We start from the raw sequence: 25,423 nt of genomic DNA, 5'->3' as shown, positions 1-25,423 counted from the left end.
TTTATTCTTTTTTTTCTTTCATTGTGGAAATATAAATATAAAGTAAAATTTCCCATTTTAACAAATGTTAATTGTATATTCCTATGGTATTAATTACATTCAAACCATTGAGTTACAAAACAAACAAAATATGGTGTTACATCACATCACCCATTTCCAAAAATTTTTTCTGACCCTCAACAGGAAAACTCCCAATTCCCTGCTCCCTCTATCCTGGAAAGTGATGGACAGGCTCAGCAGCCATCTCCCAGCGCTGGCATATGCCCTCCTTTTATTTGGGTGAAGATGCTTCAATAGATCTCCTTTTCACAGCCCAGAGGAGATTTTACATCTAATGAAACAGCTTGAACCAAATCCAGAAGAAGCAGCCCCAGCTGCATATCAGGGCAGGAACATTACACAAAGTGTGATTGATCCATGCTCTATGTTCAGTGACAGGGGCCAGTCCCTCAGGTGTGTAAATAACTAACATTGGCTCAGCACAGGGTCTCTCATCTCCAACACAAAGCTGGACATGTGGTGCTACCACCCACCAACCTGAACCCAAGCTACATGTGTGGAACCACCATCCACCAATGCAAATCCAAGCAGTTGGTTTCCCAGAGGACAAGGCATGATAATAGCTCTTGCCTGGCACTTTTGGTTCTTTGTGGTGTAAATAATAAAGCAGTGATTTTATGAAAGTTTCTGTGTTTGAACCTGTGTTCCTGACACCAAATAGTGCCATGTCCCTCTCTCTGGCCCTTGATCACCTCTAATTTTTTTCTGCCTCTGTTGGTTTCCTTATTATAGATACTTCACATGAGTGGTGTTTTAGTCAGCCAAAGGGGTGCTGATGGAAAATACCAGAAATTGGTTGGTTTTTATAGAGAGTATTTATTTGGGGTAAGAGCTTACAGATACCAGGCCATAAAGTATAAGTTACTTCCCTCACCAAAATCTATTTTCACATGTTGGAGCAAGATAGCTGCTGACATCTGCGAGGGTCCAGGCTTCCTGGGTTCCTCTGGGCTCAGCTTCTCTGTTTTTTCCACAAGGTCAGCTGTAGACTATCAGGTGAACAGCTCTGTCTCTCTTCCTGGGGCTCCAGTTTAAGACGTCAGCTTAAAACTCCAACATCAAAATTCCAACATTAAGATCCGTCACATAAAAAGCTCCAACTCTGTCCTTTGCCATGCCTTATAGCTGTGAGTCCTCACCCACCAAGGGGTGGGGACTCAACCCGCTAATGATGTGGCACAGTCAAAGTCCTAATCATAATTCAATCATGCCCAATAATAGATCAGATTACAAACATAATCCAATATCTATTTTTGGAATTCATAACTATATCAAACTGCTACAACTGGAATCATGCAATATTTCTCATTTTGTGCCTGTCCTATTTTCGTCAACATAATGATTTCAAGGTTCATCCCTGTTGGAGCTTCTATCAGAAAACCATTCCTTTAAGAGCCGAATAAAATTGCATTCTATGGATATGTCCCACTTTGTTTATTCATTTATCTGACAGTGGACACAAATGTGAATAATGCTGTTATGAACATTGGTGTACAAATATCTGTTTGAATTTCTGGTTTCTTTTTTTTTTTTTTTGAGTATATACTGAAGTATGAAATTACTGGACCATATGATAATTCTATGTTTAACTCTTTGAGGAACAGCCAAACTTTTCCACAGTTCAAGGGTTCCAATTTGTCAGCATTCTCAGCAACAGTTATTATTTCTGGCTTTTATGGCTTTATTTTATTTAATTTAAAAACTCTATAACCACTAAACAACAACTGTCCCTCTCTGCCCTCTGTTTTTTTTTTTTTTTTTTTTTTTGAGGAAGTGTCATCATATTGCATGTGATGTGGTATCTCATTGTGGTTTTTATTCACCATTCCCTAACGACTAATGATGATGGTCATCTTTTCTTGTGCAAATTGGCCATTTTCATATCTTCTATTCAAGTCTATTGCCTGTTTGTTTAAGGGGTTGTTTCATTGTTGTTGTTGCTGAGCTGTTCAATGACATTTTCATAATATTTATAAATCCGAATAATGATGAATGAATAGGTAAGGGGAAATTAAAAGAAGAGTAAAGAATGGGGACTTTTCCCACTATATATTATCAATTTATAAAGACACAGGAATAAAGCAGTATTGTACTGGTAAGAGAGGACAGATACACAAGAGTCGAATATGAAGTTTTGAGATCAGGATGCCTCAGTGATAAGCGCAAAAAATGACAAGAGTAAATAAATGGAAGGGAACCAAATAATAAGGTCACAACACTAATCGGTGAGGAAAATACATATTACTTCCTCAGTGGAATTAGAAAAATTGGCTCAACATGTCACACACACACATACACACATGAAAAAACAGTCTTCAAACCCAAAAAAGATTTTGATATAAAATATGGAGAGAAGCTAAAATTAGTCAAATTAAATATAAGTATTCCCTATGACTCTGAAATTCCACTCGAGGTTAAATATTGAAATTCTTATATAGATTGCACGGTGCATATGCAGGATGTTCATTCCAGTGTTCTGGTGTTAGGGAATTGGAGATTATCAGGTGGTTCAGCCCTATGTAAAGAAACAGGAAACAAAATGAATGTCCAATATCATGCCTGGTGCAGCAGGTAGAGAAACAGACTAAACGTGCACTGAGCAACCCAAGTCCACGTTAGAAATGAGATGCAGAAGAGCAACAAAGAAAACCAAATGAGATCATTGGATTTACATAAACTAAAATTGTAGGCATAGAACAAGAAAAGCCATTTTAAAGAAGATATACAGAATATGAATAATCTATACCATTGTCAATTAAGGAAATGCAAATTACAATCATAGTGAGTTACAACTACAAATCTATCAGAATGGCTAAACATTTTTTAAATGCCCAAGGGCTAATGAGGATGTTGAGCAAATGGATTTCTATTCCATGCTGGTGGGAATGTAAAACAGCCCAGTCACTCAGGAAAACAGTTTGGTATTTTCTTAAAAAGTTATGTAGTTACCATATGATCCTGTGATTGCACTGTTATAAATTTATCCCAGAGAAATGCAAACACAATCTACACAAAAACCTTACATGCATGTTCATATCAGCTTTATTTTTAATAACCAGAAAATAGATACAAACAGAATGTTCTTCAATGGCTAATAGGATACATCCATACACTAAAATAGTATCACTCATAAAAATATATGAACTGTTGTATATAAAATAACTTGCATGAAATTCTGATGTATTATACTGTGTTAATACAGCCAATATCAAAATGGTTAGAAGCTATATGATTTCATTCAAATAACTTCCCCAAATAGCAAAATTATAGTGATGTATTTCAGATCAGCATTTGCCAAGGGGAATAAAGGGACAGAATACAGGATTTTCTCTGTGATGATGAATCAGTTCTGTGTCCTGATTGTAGTAGTAATTATAGGAATCTATACATGTGATAAAATTTAATAGATTTACATAAACACAAACACATACATATGCACATGAATGTTTGTGACACTGGTGAAAACTAAACAAGGCAATTAGTTTATTTTATAGCATGCTATGAATATAAATTCACTGGTTTTGATAATATCCTAAGTTTGAGGTAATTATTACCATGCAGGAAACTGGATGATGGGTACATGGGAATTTTCTGACAATTTTTCTTAACTACCTATTAATCTTAAATAGTATGAAAATAAAAAATAAAAGATAGGACAAAAAAGGTGGACATCATCAAGATGATATTGTAAGCATTTGTAAGCAACCATCCTTCTACAGAATTTTTTGTAATGGCAGAAACTGTTAGAACCAACCTTACCAGAACCTCTAGAAACAGAGGTTTGCAGGCAAGTGAACAAATGAACACTGGATCAAGAAAAAGGCAACTTAAAAATAGTAGGAAAGGAGAATTGTGGGAAGATGGCATCAGACTAATGGAGCTCAATGCTCTCACAAAAACAATAGAGAAAGAGCCAATACTGTCCAAGGGATCTGCTTTGGGGATCAGCAGACCAGGACAATACTACACAACTCCCAGGAGGGTGAGGGACAGAAAGATAATGAAAATGAAACGGCAAACATGAGTTACCAAACTCTCACAGTAGCCGAGAAGGGCTCCCCTCCACCATCCCCAGTATACGAAGATGAGGTAAAACTCCTGGCTCACTTCAGCTGACTGAGAAAAGAATAGTTATTTCATTCAAATAATTTCCCCAAATAGCAGCTGTTTCAAGGGAAAAGGAAGGAGGAGTTGGTATGCTTTTCTTCAGTGAATTTGGCCAGCAGAGCCTGCTTTCAGTCTCTGCTCTATAGATTCAACACAGGAACACAGTAAAGCCCAGATTGAAACACCTCCTTGGAAAGGAGTGCTGATGGGTGCCATCTTCTGGATGATCTGGAAATTGCTTGACAGAAATTGTTCTCAGTTCCCCATATTGCTTACTCCTGGGAGAAAATATGCTCCTCACTAGTGAGTCCCTGGCTTGATTTTGATAACTTAAGCCAGGAAATTTTGAAGACTTAGAATAAGTTGAATCAAATAGAAAAAGAAGAGCTGTGAAAAAAAATAGGCAAGAGAAAGAAATTGACCATCATTTGTAAAAAACTGCAAACAATACTAAGAAATAGGACGAGATGGTCCAGCCAAAGGAAGAAACCAAATATCCTGAAGTAACACAGGATTTAAGATAATCAGTGGTAGTCACACAACTCTCCTAAATCACTTCAAATAATTTAAAGAAAATATGATTAAAGACATGAAGGAAAATAAGAAGACATTAGGAGAGCATGAAGAACAATTTGAAAGCTTGGAAAGAAAAGTAGCAGAACTTATGGGAAAGAAAGACATAATGAATGAGATTAAAAATACATTAGAGGCACATAAGAACAGATCTGAATTGCTTGAAGACAGACTTAGTGATTGCAAAGACAGAACATTTGAACTGTAAAAGATAGAAGAAGAGAATGAAATAAATGGGTCAGAGTCTCAGGGAATTAAATGACAACATGAAATGCACAAACATTCACATTATCAGTGTCCCAGAAGGAGAAGAAAATGAAAAAGAGGCTGAAAGAATATTTGAGGAAATAATGACTAATATGCCCCAATCCATATGAAAGACATAAAGATCAATATCCAAGAAGGACAATGCATGTCAAATAGAATATATCTGAATAAATGTACCCTAAGGCACCTACTATTCAGAATGACAAATTTCAGAGATAAAGGGAGAATTCTGAAGGAAGCAAGAGAAAAGCAAAGCATCACATACAAGGGAAACTTGATAAGATTAAGTGCTTACCTCTCATCAGAAATCATGGAGGATAAAAGAAAGTGGTAAGATTTATGTAAGGTAATGAAAGAAATAAACTAAGAGCCAAAAATTCTGTATCTGGCAAAACTGTCCTTCAATAATGAGGGTGGGTTAAAAATCTTCACAGAAAATCAAAAACTGAGAGAGTATGTTACCAAAAGACCAAAATTACAAGAGATACTGATGGCATATTGCATCCAGAAAGGAAAAAAGTAAGAATGAAAGATTTGGAGAAGAATTTAGAAATGAAGATTATAAGGAAGGATAAAATAAAGAATAAGAAGACAGACAGTAGAACAATATGAGAACAGAGAACCAAAGGACAAAATAGATGATATAAGTAATGTCTTTACAGTAATAACATTGAATGTTTTTTTTTAAAAGATTTATTTATTTATTTAACCCCCCCCCCCACCATTGTCTGTTCTCTGTGTCTATTTTGCTGCTTCTTGTTTCTTTGTCCACTTCTGTTGTCATCAGCGGTACGGGAAGTGTGGGCAGAGCCATTCCTGGGCAGGCTGCACTTTCTTTCACACTGGGCGGCTCTCCTTATGGGGTGCACTCCTTGCACGTGGGGATCCCCTACGCGGGAGACACCCCTGTGTGGCACGGCACTCCTTGCGTGCATCAGCACTGCGCATGGGCCAGCTCCACACGGGTCAAGGAGGCCCGGGGTTTGAACCGCAGACCTCCCATGTGGTAGGTGGATGCCCTAACCACTGGGCCAAGTCCGCTTCCCCCTACAACGGATTGAACTTCCAATCAAAAGATGTAGTCAGAAAGAATGGGGGAAAAAATGAGCCATCTATGTGTTGCCTAAAAGAGACCCACCTCAGATGTAAGGACACAACCAGGTTAAAAGTGAAAGGTTGGAAAAAGTTATTCCATGCAAATAATAACAAAAAAGACTTGGAGTACCAATATTAATATCAGACAAAATGGATTTCAAATGCAAAACTGCTATACAGGATGAAGAAGGTCATTAAGAATAAAGAAGTATAATAAATATTTATGCACCTAATGTGAGTGCCCCTAGATACATGAGACACACACTGAAGAACTGAAAGGAGAAATTGATATTTCCACAATGATAATTGGAGAATTCAATATACCACTCTCAGTATTGGAATGATCATTTGAACAGAGGATAAATAAACCAAGAACTTGAATAATATGAAAAATGAACTAGACATAACAGACATCTATAGAGCACTGCACCCCAAAAAAACAGTATATATTTTCTTTTCAAGTGCTTATGGATCCTTCTCTGATAGACAATATGTTGGGTTACAAGAAAACTCCCAATACATTTTTAAAAATAATGAAATTATACATGAAACTTTCTTAGGTCATAATGGAATGAAGCTAGAAATCAATAATTGATGGAAAAAGGGAAAATGCACAAATACATGGAGATTGAACAACATACTCTTAAAAATTTCAGTGGGTCCAAGAAGAAATTGCAAGAGAATTAAGCAAATATTTTGACATAAATGAAAATGAGAACACAGCATATTAAAAGATATGGGACACTGAGCAAGAGAGTCATGGAGGAAGGAGCTCCTAGGGTCAGCTCTTGCTACAGGGCAGTTAGTAAACACCCAAAGTTATCTGGAGCTAGCTGCAGCACCTGTTTGGGGGCTCCAGGAGATCAGAAGAGCATCCTATAATATCCTTGAAGGAATAGAAGGAAGAGACTCTGCCCATCTTCATAGAAGATTTATAAGAGCACTCCACAACACAGAGGCCAGGGCCCATCCTCCACTGAGGCACAAACCATCTCAGGATCTGTTCTGTGGCTGGAATAAAAGTTTCACTTCTCAAAAATGGGAGGAGGAAGAGACAGTTGGGCACCAACTTCAGCTACTGATGAGAAGATTCAGCAGACTAAAGTCTAATCCTAAGAAAAGCTAAAATTTGAACCTGTCCAAGTCAGAAAGAGGCTGGTACCACCAATTTAACTTCATGCCTGGCACAAGGGAAAGCAGGGTATACTGAAACTCATAGTGCTAGTACAGACTGGTTTCTTTCACCCAGATTGACCTGCAGTGCTAACCTAGGCTTCAGCCCCACCTCTGGCAGGGTGGAGGCTGGTGGGCCCTGTACCAGCCTATCCAGGTAACTGAAGGTACATTTGGCTGGCACAGACTGAATAATCAGAAGTCAACTGGACAACTGTGGTCATCTTGGACCTTCACTGCACAGATTGCTGCACAAACTGCAGCACCATCCCTGCCCCAGGCAGGGGAGAAATGGTGGGAAGCTTAACCAGTCTCTCTGGGCAACAACAGTCTAGGCCATTACTTAGATTATTTACACAGCTGTGGCTCTGTTCCTACCCCTGGCAAAGGAGAAAGTTGGGAGAAGCTTCATTGGTCCCTGGGGCAATGAGGGCAGGTTGAATCTCCATAGCTTATAGCACCAAATATATCCTTGGCTCCTATTGCACAACCATCAAGGGAGAAAGGGCAGGAAGCACTAAACTAAAGAGAAACACTGCACTCAGAATAAATAATCTAGCAAGTCAGATGTCAAAATGCCAACAAAAAATTACAATCCACACCAAGAAACAGAAAGATATGGCTCAGTTAAAGGAACAAGATAAGCCTCCAGATGACTAATCATAGATATTTAAACAAATTTCCTTAATAAATTATGATGGCTAAAGAGATTAACGATATTAAGAAGACAATGAATGAGCACAAAGAAGAATTTGAAAGTGTACATAGAAAAATAGCAGATCTCATGGGAATGAAAGGTGCAATAAATGAAATTTAAAAAACATTGGAATCATATAATAGTAGATTTGAAGAAGAAAAGAAAGGATTGGTGAGCTTGAAGAAATGGCCTCTGAAAGTGATTGTACAAAAGAACAGATGAAGAATGGAAAAAATTGAACAAGGTCTCAGGGAATTTAAAGATAGCAAAAGGCATGCAAACATACATGTCATGGGTATCCCAGAAAGAGAAGAAAAGGGAAAAGGGGCAGAAGGAATATTTAAAGAAATAATGGAATATTTAAACAAATAATGGTAGAAAATTTCCCAATCCTATTGAAGGACATAGATAACCATGTCAAAGAAGCAAAAAATACTCCAGTCTGAAAAAATCTGAATAGACCAAGTCTGGGACACATATTAATCAGAATATCAAATGTCAAAGGCAAGAAATTCTGAGAACAGCATGAGAAAAGCAATGCATAACATATAACATATAAGGGATAGCCAATAAGATTAAGTGCTGATTTCTCACCAGAAACCATGGAGGCAAAGAGACAGTGGTATGATATATTTAATATACTACAAGAGAAAAACTTCCAGCCAGGAATCTTACATCTGGCAGGATTGTCTTTCAAAAATGAGGGTGAGTTTAGAGTATTCACAGAAAAACAGAAATTGAGATAATTTCTAATTAAGAGACCATATTTTCAGAAATACTAAACATTGTGCTAGAGTGTGAAAAGAAAAGATGGTAGAGAGAGTCCTGGAAGAGAGTCTAGAAATGTAGATTATATCAAGAAAAGTAACTAAAAGTGTCAAAAGAGTGGTGAAAATAAAATATGACAGATAAAACTCAAATAGTCAGGAATAAACTTAATCAACGATGTAAAGCACTTGTATTCAGAAAACTACAACTCAATGTTAAAAGAAATTTTTTTAAAAAGCCCTAAATAACTGGAAGAACATTCCCTGCTCATGGATTGGAAGACTAAATATCATTAAGATGTCAATGCTACTCAAACTGATATACAGATTCAATGCAATCCCAATAAAAAGTCCACCAGCATTTCTTAAAATAGAAAACATGATTATCAAATTTATTTGAAAGAGTATGGGGTCCTGAATAACCAGAAACATCTTAAAAAGATAAAGCAGACTCTAATCTCCAAGCTTTAGGTCATATTATCTAGCTATAGTGGTAAAAACAGCATGGTACTGGCATAAAAAACAGACACATAGATTAATGGAATCAAATCAATGGTTCAGAAACAGACCCTCACATGTATGGTGAAGTGACTTTTAACTAGCCTGCCAAACCCACACAGCTCTGGCAGAACAATCCATTCAATGAATGGTGCTGAAAGAACTGGATATTCATAGTCAAAAGAAGGAAAGAGGACCCCTATCTCACACCTTATCCAAAAATTAACTCAATATGGATCAAAAACCTAAAAAGAAAAGGAAGAAATACAAAGTTCCTACAAGAAATTGTAGGAAAATACCTTCAAGATCTAGTGGTAGGTGGTAGATTCTTAAAGGCATTAAGAGAAGGACAGAGATGGACTACTGAAGTTTAATGTATATGGAAGTTTTAACTAGATTTACTATAAAAGTGTGGAAATGTATATATTAACACATAGTAAGTAACAACTAGTTTATAAATGGGGATGTGACTGAAAATGGTAGTCTAGATATATAAATGCCAACTGACAGAATTCTAAAGAATAATCTAGGAACTGAATAGCCTGGTAAACCAAGAGGTGGATGAGAACTGTGGCTGATGGTCCAGATGCAAGATTGTCCTTTGTACATCAAATGTACATCACTATTGCAGGGTGGTGGGACCATGCAGAAGAATGAGAAATAAGCAACTGGAGTAACTTATGGACTGTGGTTAGCAGTAATAATATAATATTCTTGCATCTATGCCAAAGAAATACTGTGTTGCTAATGGGAAAGTATGGAAAGTATGTATCAAATCTTCACTATGGATGTGGTAACAATAAGATGATGTTATCTTATCTGTAACAAATGTTCCACCACAGTGTAGAGTGTTGATAGAAGGGTGTTATTTGGGAATTCTGTACATGTGCATGATTGTTTTATAAGTTTACAACTTCTGTCAAAAAATATATTGAAAAAGTAATAATAGGGTGGGTTGGGGGAAAATCACCAAATGTAAGAGAAGGACTATAGAAGAAGTAGTAAGATTTTGACAATGTTCTTTCATAATTTGTAACAAACATCTCAGGACAATGCAAGGTGTTGGTGGAGAGTTGATGTATGGGACCCCTGTGTGATGTTATGTATGTTTGCTTTGTAAGTTCACAACTTTTATAATGCACTTGTTGTTTATATATGTACATATATAAATGATATAAGGATAATAATAATAATAGGGTGGGTTTGGGGAAAACACTTTGGTTAGTAGTAATATTTTGACAATGCTCTTTGATCATTAGTGAAAAATGTTTAACAACAATGCAAGGTATTTGTGGTAGGGTGAGGTACAAGACTCCTGTATGATGTTATATATGTTTGTTTTGTAAGTTCACAACAATTACTATACACTTATTGTTTATGTATGCTTATTCAATAAATTTAAATAAAAGATATGGTACATTGAAAAGTCAATGCTGGGGGGAGGGGTTTACAGTCCTTAATGCTTACATTAAACAAGAGGAAAGAGCTAAAATTGAAGATCTAACTGCACACCTCGAGGAATTAGAAAAAGAACAGGAAACCGATCCCAAACCAAGCCATAGGAAAGAAAATGTAAAGATCAGAGCAGAAATAAATGAAATTAGAATGAAAAACAATAGAGTGAATCAGCAAAACAAAAAAAGTTGTTTCTCTGAGAAGATCAACATAAAATTTAGCAAGACTGACACAGAAAAAACTAGAGGAGATGCAAATAAAATCAGAAATGAGAGGGGGGACATTACCACTGACCTTGCAGAGAAAGTGATCATAATGGGATAGATATTATGAACAATAGTATATGAAAAAAGCTAGACAATTTATAGGAGATGGACGGATTCCTAGAAACACACAAACCACCTACAATGATCATAAAAGAAATAGAAGATCTCAACAAACCAATCATAAGAGATTGAAACAGTCATCAAAAACCTCCCAAAAATGAAAAGCCTGGGACCAGATGGCTTCACAGGTGAATTCTGACAATCATTTAAAAATCTAATACCAATCTTGCTCAAGCTCTTCCAAAAAATTGAGCAGGAAAGAATGCTACCACTCATTCCATGAAGTCAACATCACCCTAATATCCAAACCAGATAAAGATATTATAAAAAATAAAATTACAGACCAATATATCTAATGAATATTCATGCAAAAATCATCAACAAAGTATTTGCAAATAAAATACAAAAACATATTAAAAGAATTAGACACCACGACGAAGTGGGTTTTATCCCAGCTAAGCAAGGTTGGTTCAACACAAGAAAATCAATTAGTGTCATAAACCATATTGATAAATTGAAGAAAAAAAATCACGTGATCCTCTCAATTGATGCAGAAAAGGCATTTGACAATATACAGGACTATTTCTTGATAAAAACACTCCAGAAGATAGGAATAGAAGGAAGCATTCTCAATATGGTTAACTGCTTGTATGAAAAACCTATAGCTAGCATTGTACTTTATGGTGAAAGACTGAAAGTTTCCCTGTTGAGATCAGGAGGAAGACAAGGATGCCCACTGTCACCATTGTTATTCAATATTTTACTAGAAGTTCTTGCTAGAGCTAATAGGTTAGATACAGACATAAAAGACATCTAAATAGAAAAGGTAGAAGTAAAACTTTCACTACTCACTGATGATAAGATCCTGAATCAAGAATCTCCTGAAAAACCCACAAGGCTATCAGAATAGATGAGTTCAGCAAAATGTCAGGATTCTTGAATCCTGCAAAAATCAGTAGCATTTTTATACACTACTGATGTGCCAAATGAGGAAGAAATCAGAAAACAAATTCCATTTTCAATAACAACTAAAATAATCAAATATTTAGAAATAATATTAACCAAGGACATAAAGGAACTCTGTCAGAAAACTACAAAATATTGCTAAAAGAAACTAAGAAGACAAATAAATGGAAGGGCGGTCCATGTTTATGGATTAGAAGACTAAATATCATTAAGATGACAATTTTACCCAAACTTATTTACAGATTCAATGCAATCCCAATAAAATCCCAACAACCTTTAATGCAGAAATAGAAAAACTATTATCAAATTTATTTGGAATGTTAAGAATCCCTGAATAACCAAAACATCTTTAAAAAGATGAAGAAGTTGAAGGTCTATCACTCCCTGACTTTAAAGCATATAATCTAACTACAGGTAAAAACAGCATATTGCTGGCATAAAAATAGATACACTGACCTATGGAATCAAATTGATAACTCAGAAATTACCCTTATATCTACAGTCAAGTGATTTTTGGCAAGGTTGTTAAATTCTCCCAGCTGGACTGAAACAGACTACTGAACAAATGGTGCTGGGAGATTGTACATCCCTACCCAAAGAAAGAAAGCAGACCCCTATCTCATACCTTATGTAAAAATGAATTCAAAATTCAAATCCTACAAGAAATCCTAGAAGAAAATGTAGGAAAACATCTTCAACATCTTGTTTTGTGTGGTAGTTTCTTAAACCTTACACCCAAAATATGAGCAAAAGAAAGAAAAAATAGACAAATGGCACCTCCTCAAAAGTAAACACTTTTTCTCTTAACAGAACTTGGTCAAAAGGGTGAATAGGCAGCCAACTCAATAGCAGAAAATATTTGGCAATCATATATCTGATAAGGGTTTAATAGCCATGATATACAAAGAGATCATATAACTGAATGATAAAAGGAAAAACTACCCTATTAAAATTTTTGCTAAAGACTTGAAAAGACAATTATCCAAAGAAGAAATACAAACGACAAAGAAACACATGAAAAAATGTTCAATATCACTAGTGTTTAGGGAAATGCAAATCAAAACTACAGTGAGATATCATTTTTCAGCTATTCGAAGGGCCATTGCTAAAAAGTTGGAAAACTGTAAATGTTGGAGACAATGTGGAGAGATAGGAATGCTTATTCAGCATTGGTGGGAATGTAGAGTGGTTTAACCACTGCGGAGGACTGTTCGACAGTTCCTAAGAAAGTTGAAAATAGACTTGCCATTTGACCCAGCAATACTATTGCTAGGTATATACCCAAAAGAACTGAGAACAGCAACACAAACAGATATTTCCTCACCGAAGCTTATAGCAGCATTATTCACATTGCCAAAAGTTGGAAACAACCCAGGTGCCCATCAAATGATGATTGGATATAGAACCTGTGGTGTGTATACACAATGAAATGTTATTCAGCAGTAAGAAGAAATGAAGTCATGAAGCATATGAAAACATGAATAAACCTTGAGGACATTATATTGAGTGAAGCAAGCCAAACCAAAAGGGCAAGTACTGCATGATTGTGCTATTATGAACTCAATATATTGTATAAACTTATGGGGTTAATAATTTGAATATAGGTCACCAGAAAATAGAAGGAGGGTAGAGAATGGAAAGCTGATGGTTAATCTGTGCAGAACTGGTAAAAAGTTTGGTTGTAAATCTTTGGAAATGAATAGAAATGGTTAAAACATATCCTGACGTTTGTAACTAACAGTACTATTGTATGGTTAGGACAGTGATTGAAAGCGAAAGTTTAAGGTCATGTATATTACTAGAAGGAAAGCAAAAAACTTAACATGGTGCTGTAGAAGATAGTACCTCATGTAAAACATGAATATGAGTGATACTGCATATATAAGACTGTTTTTACAAAATATAAATGCAAATATACTAGAGGGAAGGAAAAGAATAGCAGCTATATATGTCAGGCAAGGCATAGAGAGATTGAGAGGTGATTTTTGTTTGTTTTTTGTTTATTATTATTATTGGAATAATGAAAGTGCTCTGGGATGATTGTGGTGATGAATGCAAAAAATATGTGATTATACTGAACAACATTGATTGTGCTCTTTTCATGGTTTATGCTTTAGCAATAAATATTTAGCAACAAAATTGAATGTTATGACACTAATTGATGCAGATTGCCCCCTCCCCTTCCTTCTTCTCATACATTTTTGAGGACTGAATGTAATTAAAACTATTCCCATTGGAAATGCCTTAGCCAACAAAATCTATCATACTTCCTTTTTTCCAACCTCTCAAAGTATAAGTGAATTTATAATCTAAATGATTAGAGGGGAGAGTCTAGGATGTTAGGGATGTTTCGTTCATGCAGTAACAATTAAATAAACATTGAAAGCATTAATCAATGTGTGTCTGTGCGCGCGCGCATGCTGAGGAGGTGTTTATAGAATGTGCACCATTATTTTATTCCTGAACCGATTGATTATTTTGATATCATATGAGCTCTGCCTTCTCAATAATGTCATTAACCATTTTTTGACAAAGAAAATGGTAGGAAAGTGTGGCAATTTTCCTTGCGCTTGTCAACACCTTTCTGACTTGTGGAAGTCTTGTCACCAGAGGGAACAGAACAGACCTTACCCACAGTTATTTTTTTTTTTTAAAGATTTATTTTTATTTATTTAATTCCCCTCCCCTCCCCCGGTTGTCTGTTTTCTGTGTCTTTTTGCTGCGTCTTGTTTCTTTGTCCGCTTCTGTTGTCGTCAGCGGCACAGAGAAGTGTGGGCGGCACCCTTCCTGGGCAGGCTGCTGCCTCCTTTGCGCTGGGCGGCTCTCCTTATGGGTACACTCCTTGCCGGTGGGGCTCCCCTATGCGGGGGACACCCCTGCGTGGCAGGGCACTCCTTGCACACATCAGCACTGCGCATGGGCCAGCTCCACACAGGTCAAGGAGGCCCGGGGTTTGAACCGCGGACCTCCCATGTGGTAGACGGAGGCCCTAACCACTGGGCCAAAGTCCGTTTGCCACCCACAGTTATTTTTGTTTATCTGCTCTAAGTTCTTTGTGAAGGACCGGAAGGGCTGATGTGATATGTGAATCTCTGCTTCACCTAACTCTGAATTCAGGGAGGAAAAGTGTCACTTATTGCTTGAAAATATTATAATGTGAAGCAAAAGTCCATAGCCACCTAGAACAATAACAATAAAATAATTATGGTGGAGACATGTTTAATAGATGGTGGAAAACCTTGAAGACAAAGCTGAGGAGAGATTTTCATTGGGAATCTGAGACATTCGAAAGCACCCATGTGTACTGGGGGATTTAGAAAGCCATGTGCAAGCTCACAGAATACCTGAGAAGGACCTAAGTTGTCATCTCTGGCTGATAACTAGGTTGTATGAAAGCAGAAAGTAAAGAATAAGGCAGAGTTGGAAACTGCATGCCTAAATGTAGATGGACTGACCCACCCAAAAGCCCAATTCGAAGACTGGGAGAGGTCTGCTTCTTTTGTTTCTGTGTTTAGTTTTTGCTTGCTTAGTTTCATTATATACAGACATATATATACACACACACATACACACACACACACGCACACAATTTTAAAATAGAATAAAAGGCATTTTAGGGAATAGCTATATACCCAAGCTAATGAAACAGGGATGTCAATGACCATTCATTCAAAATATTTCAAATGTTGCAAATACAGTTTGGAAAAGTTATTAAAATAACAGATGATTTTGGCTTTCAACAAATAAAAATAGCAAGTTTGTGGAAGGGGGAGATTTCCAGATTTACTACATTCTAGACTATTAAAATGTAAAGTTTTAAGCAAAAAAAGTCACAAGGCAACAAGTAAAGAGGATAATAGAATCCATTTAATGGAAAAAAAATTGAGGCATGCTGTCACTGGGGAAGCCAGGCATTGGACTTAATAAACAAAGATTTGAAATAATCAAATTAAATATGCACAAAAACCTAAGGGAAATTGCATACAAATAACTAAAGGGAATGAAAACCAATGTATAAAAAGAAAATCAATAAAGAGATAGATTGTATAAAAAGAAACAAAATAACAATTATGGAGCTGAAAAGTATAATAGCTGAAACAGAAAAATTCCCTAGAGAATTTCAACAGCAGATTTGAAAGGTAAGAAAAGGAATGAAGAAATTTGAACATAGGAAATTTAAATTAGAAAAACCAGATGAAATGAACAAATTGCTAGAATCATGCAAATTATCATAATTGACTCAAAAAGATGTAAAGCAATTGAATAAGGAATAAACTCCATAATGCAAAAAATCACAGGAAAAGATGTCCTCATGGAGAATTCTATCAAGTATTTGAAGAAATAAAATCAATCCCACTCAAAGGCTTTACAAAATAGAAGAGGCAGCACATCCTAACAGAGTCATTGAGGCCATTGTTATCGTGATTTGTAGGCAAGATAAAGATTTCACAAGAAAAAAACTACTGCAAACCAATATCCATTACAAATACAAATACAGAACTTATCAACAAACCACTTACAAGCAAAATTCAAGAGCCTATTAAAAAGGATTATGCACCATGACCAAGTGGGATTTATTTCAGTAACTTGAGGACAGTTCATACATAAGAACATCAATAAATGTAATAAACCACATTTAAAAAACAAAGAAACTGAAAACCATGATCATCTCAATTGACACAGAAAATCCAACACTATTTCATGATAAAAATACACTAGGATTAGAAGGGAATTTATGATTGAACATTTATGAAAAATCCACATACACTCAATGATGACAAATTGAAAGCTTCCTTTCTAAGATCAGGACATAAACAAGAATGTACACTGTGGCTCATTCTATTGAATTGCACTGGAAATTTTAGCCAGATAAATTAGGCAATAAAAAGAAATAAAAGGCATCCAAATTATAAAGAAAGAAGTAAAAATATCTCTATTTGCAGGTAATATGATCACACACATAGGAAAATAAAGCTTCTGCAGCTATGAAAATGATTCAGTGTATGAGATCAACATAAAAATCAGCTGTTTCTATATAATAGCTATGAAACATCTGAAGAGGAAATTACAGAGACAATTCCATTTTGCAATAGGACCACAAAGAATAAAACACCTAGGAATTAATTTAACCCAAAGAGGTGAAAGACGTTTTCACTCAAAACTATAAAACATTAAGGAAAATAAAGTTTACCAACTCCTAGGGGAACAGATGTAGCTCAGTATTTGAGCACCTGCTTCCATGTATGAGGTCATGGGGTCCATCCTGTGTATCTCCCAAAGAAAACAAAAACAAAAGAACCACCTAAATAAATGGAAATATGCCCTCTGTTCATGGATTGGAGAACTTAATATTTTAAAGAAGTTAATAATATCCAAACAATTTACACACTCAATATAATTCCAATAAAAATTCTAATGGTCATTTTTACAGAAATAGAAAAGTGAAGCATAAATTTCATATTGGATTGCAAGGGCCTCCAAGTAGCAAAATAATCTTGGAAATTAAGAACAAAGCTAGAGGAGTTTGTTTCCTGATTTCAAATCAGAACTCACTAAAAAGTTACAGTAATCAAAATAGTGTGCACTACCATAAACACTAACTTACTTAATGGAATAGAACTGAGAATCTATAAATAATCCCATATACATATAGGAAATTGAGTTTTGAAAAAGGTGCCAAGAACTTTCAATGGAAGAAAAACTGATCTCTTCAACAAATGTTTCTGGGACACAAAATGTCCACATGGATAAAAATGAAGTTGGACTCTACCTCACACCATATACAAAAAGTAACTCAAAATGGATCAATGACCTAAATATTGGTGTTACCACTACAAAACTCTTAGAAGAACACCTAAGGTTAAATCTTCATGATTAGATTTGACAATGCATTCTTAGATGAATCCAAAAGCATAAGTAATAAAAGAAAACATAAGTTAAACTTCACAAATTTAAAAATGATTATATATCAAATTATACTTGAGAAAGTGAAAGGACAGGCTACTAATGGCAAACAAATATTTGCAATCGTGTTTCTACTAAGGATCTATTATCCAGAACATAAAACAACACTTACTACTCAACACAAAAAATACAAACAACCAAATTTTAAAATGAACTAAGGACTTGAATAAACTGCTCAAAGAAGATATACATATAACCAACAAGCTCATGAAAATATGTCCAATGTCATTAGGCATTAAAGAAAAGAAAATCAAAACCAGATTGAAATGCCACCTACCACACATAACGTGGCTGATATTTTTAAAAGGAAGGCAACAAATATTATTAAAATGTGGAGATATTAGAACCCTTATGTATTTTCTGTTAGTATTTGAGGAAGACAGCTTGACCATTCCTCAAATAGTTAAATATAAAATTACCATGTGACTCACCAATTCCATGCCTTGATATATGCCAAAAATAATTTAAAACAGATACACAAACTAGTACAAGTGCATACATATTCACAGCAGCATTATTTACAACAACCAGAAGGTAGAAACTTCCCGACTGTTAATCAATGAGCTAATAGATAAACACATTGTAGTATATACATAAAATGGAATATTGATAAGCCACAAAAAGATGCTAAAATATAGAGGAACCTTGAGAACATTAAACTAAGCAAGAGAAGCCAGACTCAAATGCTTACTGTATGTATGATTACATTTATATGAATTATCCCAAAGGTAAACCCACAGAGGCAGAAATGCACACTGGTCATTGTCAAGGATGTGGGGAGTTAAGAATGGGGAGCAATTGCTTAATGGCTATGTGTTCCTTTGGGAGTACTGAAAATGGATAGAGATGGTGATTTCACAACATTGTGAATCTACTAAATACTATTGCAACTTTCAATTGAAAATAGTTATTTTATGTTATGTTAAGTTCACCTTAAAGGAAATTGAAATTATTTTTAAAATTTGAGCAATTTTGAAATCATTGTGCTGAGTGAAAGAAGTCTAACTCGAAAAGTTACATACCGTAATATTCCATTTAATAACATTATTAAAGACAACACTATCATGAAAAATAACAGATCAGTGTCCCAGAGTTTAGGGGAAATGGAGATAATGACTTAGAAGAAGACAGCATAAGGAAGTGCTTTTAGGGTAAACGAACACTTTTGTTTCCTGTTCCTGTGGGGTTGGAGCTAAAATTCATAGAATGGAACATGCAAAATTTGATAGGCTCCTGAGTTGTTTTTTTTTTTTTTTTTGGTTGTTTATCTGCTTGTTGTTTGTTTTTGTTTTTAGTAGTCACAGGGCACTGAACCTGGGACCTCTCATGTGGGAAACAGGCACTCAAATGCTTGAGCTACATACACTCCCCTAGGTTAACTTTTGAAACAAAGAACTTATTAAAAGTTTGGCCTTCAAATGGTCATGAAACGAACTTCTTCCTGGGACGGTTTAAGCCTCCTAAATCTGGACTGATCCCAGAAAATTCTCACCTACCATCATTTTGACATGACCTTTTTCTCATCCTCTCTTCTCATCTGGGTCTCCAATAGTATGTAAGTTATATATCTTGCTCTGCCCTTCAAACTTTATAAAGTTCCACTCATATATTCCTCTTTTTTTCATTCTATGCTGAATTTTGTAAAATTGTTCTTTTCTTTGATCCTTGTGATAGGATAGCGTTATACCTAAAGATTGCTTTGGTGGTACTATATTGCCTTCTTAACAATATTATCTTCCAATCCATGAACATGGGATTCTTTCAATTTATTTAGATCTTTAAATTCTTTCAGCAATGTTTCATAGTTTCAGTTTAAAATGCTTTCAACACCATGGTTAAATTACTTCTTAGGTGTTTTATTATTCTTTAGATGTTGTCGCAGTAGAATTGTTCTTCAGATTGTTCATTGCTTCTATCTGATAACAAAATTCATTTTTCTGTGTTGATTATTTACTCTGCAATTTGCTGAATTTGCTTATTAGCTCTAGTAGGTTTTTTAATGTGCATTTCTTTCGAGAATATCTATACGTAAAATCATATCATCTGTGAATAGAGATAAGTTTCTCCTTTCTTTCCAATAAGTATATGTTTTATTACTTTTTCTTATTTACTTTCTCTGCCTAAATCTTCCAGTAAAATGTTGAATAGAACTGATGATAACAGCTATGCCTGTCTTGTTCCATTCTTTGAGAGAAAATTTTCAATATTCCAACAGTGAGTATGTTGTTATGTACCATGTTTATAAATGTTCTTTTCATTTTGTGGAACTTCTCTTATATTTCTAGTTTGTTGAGTGTTTTTGTCATGAAAATTGTTGTATGATGTCTAATAAATTTTATGTATCCATTGAACTTATCACGTGTTTTCTGCCTTCATTTTATTATTATGGAGTATTACATTGATTGATTCTCTTATGCTGAATCACTCTTACATTCTTGGGATAAATTCCCTTGGTTCATAGTTTATAATTCTTTTAAATAGCTTCCACATATGATTTGGTAGTATTTTGTTGAGGATTTTGCATCTATACTCATAAAGAATATTTCTGCAGTTTTTTTTTTTTTTTTTTTTTGTAATGTCTCTGACTGGCTTTACTAAAAGGGTAATACTGGCTAATAAAATGAAGAAATCATCTATCCTCTTATATTTTTGGTAGACTTTGAGGAAGATTTGTGTTCATCCTTCTTTAAACATCCTTCTTTAAGTGTTTAAATGTGTGAAACTATCTGCTCCTGACCGTTTCCTTTTCGGGAGAATTTTGATTTATGATGCAATCACTTAATTTGTTCTAGTTCAATTTAGATTTTCTATTTATTCTTGAGTGAGTTTTGGTAATTTATGTGGTTCTGGAAATATTTCCATTTCTTGTTAGTTATCTAAATTTGCCATATACCTCTTCATATTTTCCTCTTATAATCCTTTTTTTATTTCTTTAAAGTTGTCAGTAATAGTCCCATTTTCATTTCCATTTTAGTATATTGAGTCTCTTTTTTCCTTAGCTTAGCTGAAAATTTATCAGTTTTATTGGTTTTTACAAAAATCTAACTTGAGATTTTGCTGACTCTTTCTATTGCTTTTATTTTATTTTTTTCTCTGTGGCTTTTATATTCGCTATTGCATTTAATGGTGCTCTCCTCTTCATCATTTCCTTCCTTCTACTATTAATAGCTTTGGATCTAGTTCTCTCTTCTTTTTATAGTTCCTAAATGTTTAATAGATTATTTATTTATCATTTTTTAAAAAAATTTAGACACTTACAGTTATATATTTACCTAAGAACATTGCTTTCATTGCATACTCTAAGTTTTGGTATGTTGTGCTTTCATCTTAATTATTCTCAAAATATTTTCTAATTTCCTTTGTGATTTTTTTCTTTTGTCATTACCTATTTAAAATTGCATTTATTAATTTCTACATATTTGTGAATATTCCACTATTCCTTCTGTTAATGATTCCTTGTCTCTTTCAGTTATGGTTAGAGAAGGTAATTTGTATAATTTAAATCTTTTATAATTTATTGAGACTTATTTTTTGGCTTAAAATATGGGTTATTCTGTAAATATTCCACATCCATTTGAAAAGTATATGCATTTTTCTGTTGGGGGCTCTCGATATGTCTGTTAGTTTTAATTGGGGTATAATGTTATTCAATTGTTCTATTTCCTTATTGACTTTCACTCCAATTTTTAAAATCCATTGTTTAAAGTGGCGTATTGAAATTTCCGTCCCTTTCTGTAGATCTATCTCTGCCTTCAATTCTCTGAACTTTTGCCTTGTAACTTATTATACCCTGGTGTTAAGTGTTGTTAAGTATGTAGATAATTGTTATATCTTCTTAAGCAATTGGCACTTTTATAAATATATAATGTCCTTTTATGTCTTATAACGTCCTTATGTCTTATAAAAGTGCATTTGGCACTTTTATCATTATATAATGTCATTTTATGTCTTAATTAAAGTTTATTTTGTCTGATATTACTATAGATGCCCCAGCTCTATTTGTATTGCTAGTTTTTGGAACTTTTTTTCCATTTTTACACTTTCCAACTATTTGTGTCTTTGGGTCCAAAGTAAGTCTTCTGTAGACAGCATATAAATTTGGATGTATGCTGTGATTGTTCAACCCATTCTTTCAAGCTTGACTTTTGACTGGAGACCTCTGCCATTGTGTTGTCTGTTTTCTATATATCTTATATCTTTTTGGATCCTCAGTCCCTCCATGAATTCATTCTTTTGTGTTTAATTTATTTTTATTTTGGTAATCCATGTATTATTGTTTTTTCCATTCTCATTTATTTTTCCGTTTTTTTTTGTTTGTTTGTTTGTTTTTTGGTATATTTTCTTATTGGTTACCCTGGAAATTGCAATTAATATATTATATTTATAACAAACTAGTTTAACTAATACCAACTTAGCTTCAGTAATACATAAAAACTCAGCTTCTATAAAGCTCTTTCCTTCTCCATTTATATTTATTGTCAGAAAGTGTATCTTATACATTGTGTTTCCATTAATAGAGATTTATGATTATTTTTTTTTTGAGAATTTCTTTCAAATTATATAGAAATAATAGAAATTGCAACCATAAATGCAATAATACTGACCTTACATTTACCTATGTAATTACCTTTAATGTTAGTTTTATTTCTTTGTGAAGCCTCAAGTTATACTTTAGAGTCCTTTCATTTCAAATTGAAAGATTCCTTTTCCATTTATTTTAAGGCAAGGCTGATGGTTATTATCTCCCCTACTTTTGTTTATCTGTGGATGTCTTTTTTCTCTTTCGTTTTTGAAGGATAGTTTCTATTTTGACGATTTTTTCTTTCATCAATTTATACATGTCATCTCATTGTGTTCTGGCCTCCATAGATTCTGATGAGAAATTGGCTGCTGTTCCTTTTGGAAATCCCTTGTGTGTGAGAAATCACTTCAGTCCTGTTGTTCTCAAGATTCTCCCTTTTTCTTTAGCTTTCAACAGTTTGATTGTGTCTCAGATTGAGTATCTTTTGAATTTATCCCAACTGGAATTCATTGAGCTTCTTACATGCCTTTTACCAAATTTGAAAATACATCAGTCACAACTTCTCCTAATATTTTTTCTTTTTCTTTCCTTTTCTCCACTCTTCTCTTTCTGGGATCCCCACAATATGTTTGTTGGTATAATTGAGTGTTTTCCATAGGTCCTTTAGTCCCTGGTCATTTTCCTTCATTTTTTTTCTTTCTGTCCACATAATGAATAGCATCAATTGACCTATCTTCAAGTTTGCTAATTCTTTCATACTGTTGAATACCTCTAGTGACTTTTAAAATTTTGATTATTGTATTTCAATCTCCAGAATTTCTATTTAGTTCTTTTTTACCATTTATATTAGTGTATTGATATACTTGTGAGACATAGTTCACCTGGTTTCTTGAATTATGTGTCATCGATTTATGGTTTCCTTTCACTCTGAATCTAACAAGTTTTTGTCTAGTAAGTGTGAAGACTGGGTGTGCTCAGGGACAACTTCCATTCCTTTCTTTCTTTCTTTTTTTCTATAAATGAGTCAAACAGTCTTGTTTTATTCTGCTTTGGGTTTTGAATTTTTGAAGACTGGATACAGTGGTACCTTGGTACTTGTCATTAATTGGTTCCAGGAGGTATGATGAGTACCAAAAACAATGAGTATCAAACAAATTTTTGCCATAAGGAATAATGTAAATAAATTTTATGCATTCCCAAATCAAAGTCAATGCACATTTTTAAGGCAATGTGTAAAAAGATAGGGCTGTATATTATTACTTTACATGAGACATAAACCTAAAAATTAATAAATACTTAGATAAAATAAAATAAAAACTTCATTTCACCTGTAGTGAGGAGTCCATGGCCTAATGTGATGGTGGAAGGAGAAGTTATAGGGAATGTTGCTTGGAAGGGGAGTCCCCTTTCAATGGAACATCAGGTACTTGAACTTCAGGTGTTTTTTCTCTTTTCTGCCTTTTTTCAACTTGCATCACAAGCTCTGACCCACTCTTTGTCACCGTCACTAAAAATTTATCCATCATCATCACCCTATTAGTTGTCCTGGATAAAGAAAATGAACTGGAGAGTAGGTGTTTCAACTCTGCTGAGATTGAGGGCTCAATGGGCACACAGATAGACCAAAGATTTAAGCCTCTTAGACATACATCTATTAAATATAGTACTAATTATAGGTTCAAATAGAAGGGGCAGAAAAGTCATGCGTAGGAAAACCACAAATGAGTCCAACTCTGTCACACTGAGGAGCATAAGTTTAAAGCTAAGGCCCACTAGTAGAGTGCCAAAGTTCCGAGCTGTCTGCCCAGCCTATAGTGTCTGGATGTCTCTAGAGCCCTCAAGAGAGACACTATTTGAAGCAATATTTACTATCACAGCCAATGAGATCCTGCTGAGACATACATAAGTGTAACCTCTGGAAAGATCTCCTGACTCACTTTGAAGTCTCTTGGCTGTTACCGTTTCCTCCTTATGGTCAAGGTCTTTTTCCAGGTGCATTGCTAGTTGGTGCTTGGTAATAATCCCTCAGTGCCAGGGAGGATCTTCCCTGGGAGTCAAGTCCCATGCCTGGGGGTCAGGGAAGGTAGTGCATTTATATGATGACTTTGGCTTAGAAAGAGGTCACATTGCAACAACAAGGAGGCCCTCAGAAGGTAACTCTTAAGCAACATATAACACTAGAGTAAGTTTCAATTTCAAAAGAAAAGGCTCAGAAGGGCAATCATCAATATCAAGGGCTTGGCACAATCGTCCTTCCTCCTTCACAAGGCACCACTCTTGTACATGGGGAATTCTTGCTGCCCTATTAAGAGAATGTAGTAGAACTTCCCAGAACAGGAATTACATATTTGTTCAGTTATTGTATAGCTTTCCACCCACTGTGACAATGCCCCATGAATACTTGAACAAATTCATATGCCTTGGAGGCATGCCCAATGTATTAATCAGGGCTCTCTAGGGAAACAAAATCAACAAGAGATATCTGTCAATAATATATAATTTTGTAAGAGTCTCTTACATGACTGTGGGGATGCATAAATCCAGGTTCCGCAGGCAGGTTGCCACCAGGGGTTCCAATGAAAGTCCAATGAAGGTTCTTGACGCGTTCTGGGAGATGTTGGCTGTCCAAAGACAAGCTGGGAATTTCTCACTCAGTGCTGGCATCACTTCCCCTTTTAAAGCATTCAACTGATTGAGTTAAACATCACTCACTGCTGATGGCAATCTCCCTGACTGATGTAATTGTAATCAGCTATCTATGATTTACCACTGCAGTAAAGTCAATGGTGACTAAAGTCCATAAATGCCCTTGTATTCCAGTTAGCCCAGTGCTTGCTTGACCAAACAACTGGGCACAATTACCTGGCCAAGTTCACATAGTAGCCTAACCATCACACCCCAGAGGAACCCCCTTGCAGGTACTCCCCCATCACTGACATCTTGCATCAATGTT

This window comes from Dasypus novemcinctus, chromosome 5 (assembly GCF_030445035.2).
Source record: "Dasypus novemcinctus isolate mDasNov1 chromosome 5, mDasNov1.1.hap2, whole genome shotgun sequence".
Taxonomy (NCBI): Eukaryota; Metazoa; Chordata; class Mammalia; order Cingulata; family Dasypodidae; genus Dasypus; species Dasypus novemcinctus.
Note: the sequence above shows the minus strand (reverse complement) of the source record.